Source organism: Prionailurus bengalensis, chromosome B3, assembly GCF_016509475.1.
Source record: "Prionailurus bengalensis isolate Pbe53 chromosome B3, Fcat_Pben_1.1_paternal_pri, whole genome shotgun sequence".
NCBI classification, from domain to species: Eukaryota; Metazoa; Chordata; class Mammalia; order Carnivora; family Felidae; genus Prionailurus; species Prionailurus bengalensis.
Genome location: NC_057355.1, coordinates 109,016,149 through 109,027,511, shown reverse-complemented (window position 1 = coordinate 109,027,511; position 11,363 = coordinate 109,016,149).

Here is an 11,363-nt window from a genome sequence, read left to right as displayed (position 1 = left end):
GATGAGTGAAAAGGACACTGTGAATCTAATAATTCTATAGTAAGAGTTTTAGGAATGCATTTATTAGATTTTGAGCATTTCTGATTGTGATATGAATTAATATTAAATAATTATACTTCGGGGTAAAAATTTAGATTGGCTCACGTATCTCTAGAGGAGAAACATCTTCAAGTTCTATATACTGTCTGCTGAGGTTCTGCCAAAACCCTGTCAAACAATAACCTTTTGCAAGCCTGTAGCCTTCCAGAATCTCTGTGCATCTCCATCCAACTTTGTTTCAATGCTCGCAGAAAAAAACTTTCTCAAATTATAATACAGGTAGTCAGATGATAGAGGGTAGGTGGGAGAACCCCAGAATAAATCTTAGGACAGAGTGCTTAACTTTTAGAAACTGTTTGTGTGATATACTCATCCTCTCCAAATCAACTGCAGTTTCTATTAGGAAGAAAACACTACCCAGAACACTCAAAGTACCAGTGACCATGGCATTTAAAAGGTACTTTTCTTCTAGTGTTAATTTCTACTACAAGTTTATCTTTCTATTATCCAGGTATTTTAAAATAACCATTTTTAAGTGAAAAACTGTGATAGAAAAATTATAGCAGAAAGAAAACAAGAATCTTACATTGCTTAATATTTATCCTAGCTTGGTTTTCTTTCCATGTGCACTAAGCCACTGGCAACTCATACTTTCCAAATTTGGGGTGGATAATATTTTCCCTTTGATTTTTTGTGGGTAATGCAGAAACATTAGCTAGTTGGCTCTTAGATTGGAAAACTTACAAAGATTCCTTTGGTTAAGTGTGTCAAGACTTGCCTATGAAGAACCAGAGGCAGTCACAAGAAGTTGATTAATTTTATACCTGGACTTGCAAAGACAGGTTAGCTACACTCCTGTGTGAGTGTACATTACATGGCAATACCAAGTAAGCCAAAGCTTCCCAGCATTATCTTATTATCGGGACACATGATATTAAACATGCACTATGTATCAACATATGGGGTGGATCTTGGGAATTGCAGACATTGTCTATCATTACTTCAACCAATACTTCTAGTCCTGACCCTCACCTCCACTCCTCACTTCCTGTCTACTTTTCTAGGATTGTAAGGGACGGAAGGAAACAACTTAAAACAACTTTTGTATTTGGACAGATAAGCATCTGGATTTATAAACTGTTTCCTCCATATTCCCCACATGCCCACGCAGCAGAACATCTCTGATGCTTGCTGCACAAACATTCACCAAGCCTTTTCCAGATCCCATTAACAAGATCTGTGGCAACTAGGTTTGGGGACAAGAATTTATCTCAAGGTGTTATTGCTGCTGGTACTTCATTGATACTTTCTGTTGGAGCAAAGGCAAATCCCAGAGTTTAACAATCCCAGAATCTGCAAGAAGAAATAGCTGAGAAGGTTACATGGAGGGAAAAAGGAGTCCATCCTAAGACCTTATCGTATTGATATGGTGGTGGATATGCAAGTATGTCCATATTTCAAAACACATCAAACTCACATAAAGTGGTTTATTTTCTTGTATGTAAATTACACTTCAGTAAAATAGATTAGAAATGAGACTCTTACAAAGAGGCTGACCACCTGTTCACTGTGCCTCTTGTCTAATTTCTGACCTTTCTTCCGTATTATCCGCATTAGATACATTTCAACTATCAATTGGTTGAACACTTGAATGCTGTCTATATCCTAGTCCTTTGTTGTCTTTCATCGTGGCTATGTCTATGGCTCATTGGATCCTGGCTCCAGTTCCATTTTTCAGAGCTTTACATGCCCTGTTCTCACCACTCCAACCAGAAGAATATATATAGCAGCTGATTGTCAGCTGGCATAAAGGAGAAAAATTCAGGAGGGTAAAATAGCTGAATGAATTGCCTCTGCTCCAAAGTGTGAAGGGAAAATGAAATGACCAGACACAGAGGTTAAAAGATGGCTCTTTTCTCATTCTTACTCAACTAAGGGCTGCTCTGTTTAGGAAATGAATGCCACCAAAGGTATGTATTAGCAAAATATGAGTGTCATCGCGTACGAGGTAGATGCCTGAAACATACAGGTGGTTCTCATAATTGCATGTGGGCCTCCATAGATATATTCTCTTTTCTTATTATAAGTTTATGTATTTATTTTGAGAGCGAGAGAGAGGGAGCACACACACACAGAGGGGAGGGGCAGGGAGAGAGAGAATCCTAAGCAGGCTCTGTGCTGTCAGCGCAGAGCCTGATTCAGACTCCATCTCACGAACTGCAACATCATGACCTGAGCTGAAATCAAGAGTCAGACACGAAACCAAATGAGCCACCCAGGTGCCCCCCATAGATATATTCTTAAATGGTTAAAGGACTTGGAAACTATTTCTAGGAAGACTGAAACTTGAATATTAGTACAATATGGAGAAAAATGTTCCAATAGAGACTTCCAACTAAAGAAATACACTGCCAAGGAGAGCATTCACTGTGTGTCCTATAAGCTTAAGACAACAGATGCCTTTTAACATATATATTACTTTATATGTCAGTATTTCAGTAGGATATAAGCTCTGTTATAGCAGTGGTTTGTCTATCTTGTTATGCTGATCTTCAGTGCCTCAGATAGTGCCTGGTACAGAAAAGGAACTCAATAAATACCATTTTGTTGGTCTCCTAAAAACTGGGCTCTATGAGCACTAGTGTTTAAAAGCTCTGGGAATAAGGAATGGTGTGAATGAATATCACATAGTTTATCTGGAGGCCTGGTGAATAGGCATGTTGGACAACTGTTCATACTGAATAATCTCTGAAAAGAAATAATGTACTTGAGGGCATGCTTCTATGACATGACAGTACTATGTATCAATCAGGATCCTGTGTTCCTGACCTTTTACACCATCCACAACTAAGATAATCTATCCTTCTTTGTGACTCAGTTCCCTTATCTGAAATATGAGAGATTTGAGCTATGTAATCCCCAGAGCCCCTACTAACTCTAAAGTTTTATGACAAAGCTCCCTTAAAGTAATTTATCTCATACAGCCTTTAAAGGTATAAGACTGAGAAACACAGAGTTAATGTCATAACTTAGTAGGTGGACAATTAAATTCAAAAGGTAAAGTTTGAAGTAAATATTATAAAAATGAGAATCCTTCACATTTGAACAGTACAGTTAATATTTTCCAAGCACTTTGACATCTATCACCCTGCTTGACAATCAAAGCCATCTTGTGTAACTATTTAATACAGTGTGGTAAGAAATAGGCTCAAGGCATGAGCTCATACAGAAAACTAGAGATTAGCGATAAGAAACTAGAGATAATCAAGAGTATCTCTAGAAAACTAGAGATAAGATTAGAAATCCATTTCCAGGGGCGCTCAGTTGGTTGAGTGTCTGACTTAGGCTCAGGTCATGATCTCACAGCTCGTGAGTTCAAGCCCCGTGCCAGGCTCTGTGCTTACAGCTAGGAGCCTGGAGCCTGCTTCAGATTCTGTGCCTCCCTCTCTCTCTGCCCTGACCCACTCGCATTCTGTCTCTGTCTCTCTCAAAAATAAATAACAATTAAAAAAATGAAAAAAAAAAAAAAGAAACCCGATTTCCAGAATCTGAGCTTTAGGGTTTTTTCCTTCTAAAAATATGTGTTTTTTAAGTTTCACAGTAAAATACTTTACATTTTCTTTGAGAATGAATTAGGACATCCTAGGTTGACTAAAACTGAGTCCTAATCCAGCTATCGGCAGAGACAGGCAACTTCCTGTCTACCTGTATCTATTCCATTTTATTCGATTTATACAGACAGTGATAAACCTTTAGGAAAATAATTGGGATCATGGAAATTATTGATTTCAGGCATACATAGGCACCTGTAAATTGTGAAGAATTCAATGGAAGCAATTACAGCAAAAGGACAACTAAATCTCAAAGATAACTTATCCTATAGAAAGTCTGTTGTAGTGCTCGCTTCGGCAGCACATATACTAAAATTGGAAAGTCTGTTGTAGACTGGATTTAGCAACATAATTTAAGTGATCTAGTGAGTGAAGGAGGCAGTTTTGTTTTGTTGTTGGTGGTATTTTTTATTTTGTATTTATTTACTTTAATTTTTATTTTTACATATTAGAGTTTGAGAATGTTGCTGTGAGATTGTTACTGGACAGAGGACTGGTTCCGAACTCAGGTTTGGCTCCTTTCCTCTGGAGAGCCAATACTTGAGAGACAAGTATTGGTTGGAAAAGAAAGGTTACTTTATTCAAGAGGTCGGCAACCTGGGAAGGTGGAAGACTAATGTTCCAAAGACCATCCTCCCCATAGAGGTGAAGCCACATGTTTTTAAAGAAGAAGGCACGGGAAATGGTGAACGGACTACATACAGGAGAAGCCGGTGCTCAGCAGTTAATCACTTGTCCTTGCAAGGTGTCCAGAGTCCTCCTCTCTGCCCGTAATCAAGGCTCCCAGGTGTCTCTCAGTAAAGGATACCGTTGCAGCCCAACAAGCCAGGCCCTGACAAGGCCATCCACACTCCTCCCCATGTACCCAGGAATCAAGGCTCCCAGGTGTCTCTTATTGAGGATATCATGGTCAGTGGTGGCTATTTTCGAGTGTGGTCAGGCCTTATCTTCCCAAAATTCCAGCCCTTCCTTTCTCAAGGCTAGCGGTCTGCAGGATCTTAGGGAAGTGGGTTAGTTCCATTATAAATTATGGGGTTCAGGTCAGCAAGCAAGGAGTGCATAAACTTGAAGTAAGTTAACCCTTAAGACCAGTTGGAGTGCTGTTACAAAACCCTCCAACAGTATAACACAGAGGGGAGAAAAGTCTCCCTCCTCACTTTGCAGTTCACTGCTGCCGTATCATTATATACAGCAAGAGTTGAGCGCACTGGTAGCTGGAGTGATTGGCAAGGGTATGTACCTGGCATAGAACGTCAACATGGCAGAAGCAAGTAACAGCATTTAAGCAGATCCCCAGCTGGCACTTACCAAAGCAGAGCCCTGGCACTACAGAGGTCAGCTATAGTAAGGAAATGAAGGACCCGCACTGATCAGTGAAGGTATGTGAGATACTCCTCTGGGGCTCTCCGAAAACACTTCGGGGTAATTGGAGTACTTACCTGAACAGGTGGGAACATCTGCTAACAAAGTGTCCTGCAGTGTTATGGCAATGAATTTTTTTTTTCTGGATTTGGCTCTTCTTAAGCCATGCTGCTGTAGCTTGCTATCTGGCTGGAAGTTTGACTTCTTAAACTCTCTCAAAAATTCTTAACTGTATTCTCAGTGACTAATGCATTGATTTCAGTTAAGTCCTGCATTCTATTACATCATTTTCTCATTCAATTGATTGAAAATATTTCCAGATTTTCAGTGAGTGTTGCTAAATTTGCATATTTGTATAATATATAATTTCACCTGAAGTTGAAATGTTACTTTATCAAGTTTTCTGAAAAATTCAAACCATAGTACATAAGCTTTGTGTGTGTGTGTGTGTGTGTGTGTGTGTGTGTGTGTGTGTGTGTTTGCTGATCTCCTTTGCTAAATCTGTCTTCTTTATTTTCTGAAAAATGGATTATATCCAAAAGGCTTACAAATCTTGTTAGTTTCCTTCAGGAAGCCATCTGACTTTTTTTTTTGCAGAAGAAGCCTCACATACTATTCCTTACCAACATTAAGTTTTATGGAAAGGTAATCATATTTTCTATGTGACTTTATTTTATTGATGGTTTTAATTGCAATAGTGAGATAAAGCACTGGACTAACATTTGTTGCGATCAGCTGTTGTCAAGGCACAATGCAGTTTACTGAGAGAACTTCAGGACATAATTCCTTTAGGTGGGCTATATATCTTTATGTCTTCCAACCGTTTAATTTGCTCCACCAGAAGCACCATGGGGCACTTAACTCTCCAATGGTACTTGTGTTTCATTGAGCCAAAATTCTACAACAGCAAAAATAGATAGTATAGTTTCTAAAGAATTTATAAACATCCCTCCTAATAATTTATAATCACCCCAGAGATAACAATAGTTGCCATTAGAAGGACTTATCGTCAGTAACTGTATTTCATCATTCCGCATAGAAATTTTTCTTGTTTTTAATGTGCTGATTAGTTGCGTCTCAACTAACAACTCATAGGTAACATCTATGAATCTAATCACCGCTTAATGGCAGTTCTTTTAAAATATTGAATTTTGCTACATCACTATTGAAAGTGTAGTCTCCACATTCACACAATACTCTTAGCAACTGTATGAGCACTAACAGGTTTTGTAATGATTTCTGCAATTTTCTAAGGCCCAGTCACTCCACTGTCATTCATTCATGTGTTCTTAACTAAGGAAGTAGCAGTGTTAGATAGCTTAAAATTCTGTTTTAAAGACTTGATATATTACATACATTTGCCTACTTTATCAGGGTGTTTCCTTTTCAAGTGATCAAGTAGTTTCATAAGGTCAGGGGAAAAAGAACTATCGCTATGACACATGGACTGTCTTGAGTCGAATGGGCTTTCAGTAAAACTATAGGCTGATACTCAGTGAGATATTGTCAACATCTTCTAAACGCTTGACATAATTAATGATGGGTTGAAAGACTTTTGTAGAATTAAATTATAAAATAGAAACTATTTTTACTTATTAAGTCCCAGTCACGCACAACAGCACTGAGGATCCAACATGGACAACATCTACAAGGTAGTAAATAGCATCTAATAGACACACACACACACATACACACAGCCCACTCTCATTGTATCATTGCAAGATAGAGCAATCCATCAAGAGAAAATCTGCCAATCACAGCCATTATTCACCATAGTTTTGTAGCACTCATCTTATATATGTTTTGTGTGTTTTCTATTAAATCAATGTCAATGCTGCTCATGTAATGCCCAAGAAAATCCAGTAAGAGAAATGAAATATTAAGGAATATGATTTTGTCAGGTAGAGTTGAGTTTTGAATAACCACAAACCATTGTAATATCTCAGAGTTTTGTATTTTTTTTTACTACCCAAGAATCATTTTTTGCCCTCTTGTGGATGCTATCACCCTCATTTAAAAATGTGTGTATTAGAAATATTTGTGGTGGGAAAAGACATCATTTGCAGTTCATGGAAAGTTTCAAAGGAAAACTATAATGTACACCTTTGGGATTCTGGCACAAGGCCATGCTTTCTACTGCAAAAGCTATAAACCATTCAAAACAGTACTCAGTGGACTATTGGGTCATGGTAGAGAGAGCATATAACATGAGACATCAAGTAGTCTTCCAGCTCATGCAGCCCATTATGAGCTGGATTCTTTCAGACTCCTGTAGGGACTAACTTTACAACAAAGGGGTGCAGCAGTGGCACATGGCCATGGGGTCCATTGTTCCTATCTCATGCTGTATCCCCCAAAAGTCATCAGTCCAGTAGAGCGGTGAAACAGCTTCTGAAAGATGAATCTGAGGCTCCATTCTGAAGAGGATACCTTGTGAGGTTGGCACCATCTTCCAGGATGCTGTGTAAATCCTCAATGACAAACATTGTGTGGTATTTCTGTATCTCTGATAGGTAAAATACAAAAGTTTGGAACACAAGGAATGGGATGGGGCTATCCTTTTTCATCATCACTCCCAATGACACATTTGAGAAATGTGTACTTCTCATCCCTGCTTTGGGCATTGTAGGTCTGGAGGCCCTGTTATCAGAGGACATACTAAGAATCCCATTGCATTTGAAGCTTCAGCTCGCACCTGGTTACTTTGGGCTCCATGTGCCAAGACAGAGGCAAGAAAGGTATCACTACCCAGAAAGGGTAATTGGCCCTAATCATTAAGAGGACAATGTCTTACCCTTAACACTCCTGCTATTTTTTTAAATGTTTATTTATTTTTGAGAGAGAGAGACAGAGCATGAGCTGGGGAGGGGCAGAGAGACAAAGGGACAGAGGATCTGAAGCAGGCTCTGTTACTGACAGCAGAGAGCCTGATGCAGGGCTCCAACTCGTGAACCGTGAGATCATGACCTGAGCCAAAATCAAGAGTTGAATGCTTAACTGACTGAGCCACTCAGGCGCCCTTTCTAATTTTTTAAAAAAAATTATTTTTTTCTTTTTAGAAAGAGAACGTGAGTGGGGTAGAGGGGAAGAGGGAGAGAAAATCTTAAGCAGACTTCCACACTCAGCACTGAGCCTGATGCGGGGTTCAATCCCATGACCCTGGGATCATGACCTGAGCAGAAATCACAAGTCAGATGCTCAACTGACTGAGCCACCCAGGCACCCCTCTGCTACTTTGAAGTTTAAGGCTTACAGCTTTATCATTCATTCTTATAAAATACATTTGCAACTTTCTACCTCCTAGCTATCTGTAATAAAGAAATGAATTTATGGAAGAGGTTGACCTAAAACCAATCTGACTTCAATTTATATTTTGCGTTGTCTGGGAGAAAGATGACCACATGCACTGCAGTGGATTCTTAGCCCAGGGGAGTTTTATAGCATGCTAAATAAAAGCTGTGTGAATCCAAGAAATTTTTTAAATACCTCTTAAGAAAACATTGTCGAAAACATTGCTTGGACATCAAAGTATCACGCATTGCATAGGGCGCACTCAAGGCCCTTCACATACACTAACCGTAAGAATTAAGACCCATCTGGTTGTGATTCAAATGCTTTGGTTTACAGATGAGCATTGTGAGGCATAGGGAGATTATTTCTATCCACTGGCACTTCTTCAAGCAGATTGTACTGTAAATATGACTGATAATTAAAAATTACTCTCAGGCAATGGAAAGCTTAAAGATTATATCATGTTATGGATAGTTTGGTGGAGTATTTGCATTCTACCCCACAGTTCTCTAATTCCATGAAAATTGGTAAAAGTGCACAGTATACATGAAAACTAGTAAACAGATAGATCCATTCTATAACCTTGCTGTTTGGGTTGTCTCCTCCTCGTCCCTATCAGCAAGTGTCCTGGCCAACATTTCACAACGAAACTAGAGGTGGGTGGACAAGCATTTGCTCTGCTTCTTGTGTCCCTGAACAAATTTGCCTGCATCTATTCCCATCCTTAACTCTTTGTCTCTAGGAAGAGCTATCTCTCCTGCTCCCAGCAGCTAATCTCTGCTCCTGTGTTTGGATTTCATCACCTGCCCTTTCTTCAGGGATCTGGAAACATTGTTTATCTCCTCTCTCACCTCTATCTTCAACCTCTACCCTGACTCTTTTCCCTCAGGGTACAGACAGGCTCAGATGCCTCCCATCTAGAAAGAGACTCTTTCAATAGTCCCCTATAGCTGTCATCTGATATTGCTTTCCCTTAAAAGAGTAGTCTGCACTCATTGTCTCCATTGTTCACTTCCTGATCACTGTTTATCCTCACTGTCTTCTACTCCCAACACTCCACAAAATGGCCTTTACCTAGGTTTTCCACTGCTTAGTTCAATAAGTGAGTCAGAGTTTCTTACCTCACTTTACTGATCTGCAGAAATGGACACTGTTAATTACTTCCTTCTTTTTGAAACACTTCCCTTGATTTCTAGAATTCCACCCCTTGCTGGTTTTCTATCTACCTCTTAAATTGCATTAAATTTTTTTTACTTTACTTTACTTTTATTTTATTTATTTTATTTTATGCAATTCTGTTCTATTTTCCTTTTGCTTTATTCAGCCTGTTCTCACTTTTTCTCATCAACATTTTATTATGAAAATTTTCAAGTTGAAGAAAAACCAGAAATATTGTGCAGTGAACATCTATATATGTCCATTCCTTTCTTACTCCCATAGAAATGCCCATCCCAGCTTAGACCTTTCTAAGTTCAGACCTATGTAGTCCAAATACAAATTTCTACCTTGATGGACAAGAGACACCTCCAACCCAAAATGATAGAATTGAACTCATAATTCTAGATTCACTCTGTCTTTTTTCTTGTCACCAAGTCCTGTCAATTAGTCACCAAGTCTTGTCAATTCTTTTTCTCTAGTATCTCTCCACTCTGCTCATATTCAGGTCCTAATCATTTCATGTCTAACTGCTCTTCCTCCTGCCAGCCTTGCTTGTCTCTAATTCACTCAATGCACAGTTGCCAGTGGTATTTGTAAGTATACGTGTGGTCCTCTCAATTCCTCATTTAACATCTTTAAAAATTTTCAGTTTAAGCTCTTAACTCTTGAGCAAGGCCCTTCTTATCCCTAGTTAACCTCGTCTTTCATTGTCTTTCCTCTGACTCTATGAACCAGGCTATTTGAAGGAAGCTACCTAAAGTTCCTGTGTTCACACCATGCTAACTTTTCTCACTGGTATGCTTTCTTTTGTTTATTAACCTAATTCTTGTTTTTCCAACTGCCAACAAACTTTCCAACCTGTCCTTCAAAATAGAGTTTAGATGCTACCTTTTCTGGGTAAACTTGCCCAGCCTTTCCTTCCCAACATTCTACCACTCCTAGGTCTGGGTCAGATGCCCCTTTATGGCACCTTCCTTATTAGTTACTTGATTGAACTATTTAATAAAGATTTGAAGTTCTTCAATGGGCTGAGCATTGTGTGAGGTGATGGGAATACAATAGTGAATACAATAGCGCTCCTGCTTTCAAGGAATTTACACATTAGTTGAGATTTAGTACAGTAAGGGGACAATTGTGATAAAGTCTGGTTAGCTCATGAATGAATATACACAAGGTGCTCTGGGGATACTCAGAAGGGACACAAGTCCAGACTTGGGGAATGAGGGACAGCTATTTGGAGGAAGACTCACCTAAGATATGAAGGAAGAATAGGAATAAGTTAGGACATGGGAATGGGTAAAGCAGGGAGTGGCTGGGGAAGAGAAAGGAGAGAGGGAACATGGTTCCAGGTGCTGGTTAGTAAGAGCCTGGCTCATTCAGAGTAGGAGTGTCTTCAGTGCTAGGGCCAGTGCCCGACAGAAAGAGCAGGCACTCGATGAATGAACACTTAGTGATTGAATGCACACAGTCAATGAATGAACAAATGAGGCTGAAGAAGGGGCCAGATTAGAAGGGCCTCATATGAAAACGAATTTGGACTTTATTCTGAGGACACCCCATTGGTACTCTACAGAAGGAAGAAAGGCATAAGCAAGAGGTTGATGTATCAGATTAGTGCTTTATAAAGATTACTTTGGGTAAAATGAATTGGAAGGAGAGCAAGAGGCAGGTCTAACAGCAGGAGATCATTTGGGAGGCTGGTGTGGTCACTGATGTCAGCGATGATGGTAGTCTGAAAAGAGGATGAGCAGTTGGGATGGAGAAGAATGATTGTTTTGACAGATGAAGGAGACAGAGCCAATGGCATTGGTGACTGATTGGCAGGATGAGGATGAGAAAGGAATGAAGGATGATACCCAAATTTTTGGACTGGATGGTTGTTGGCAGCAATCATTAAGGAGG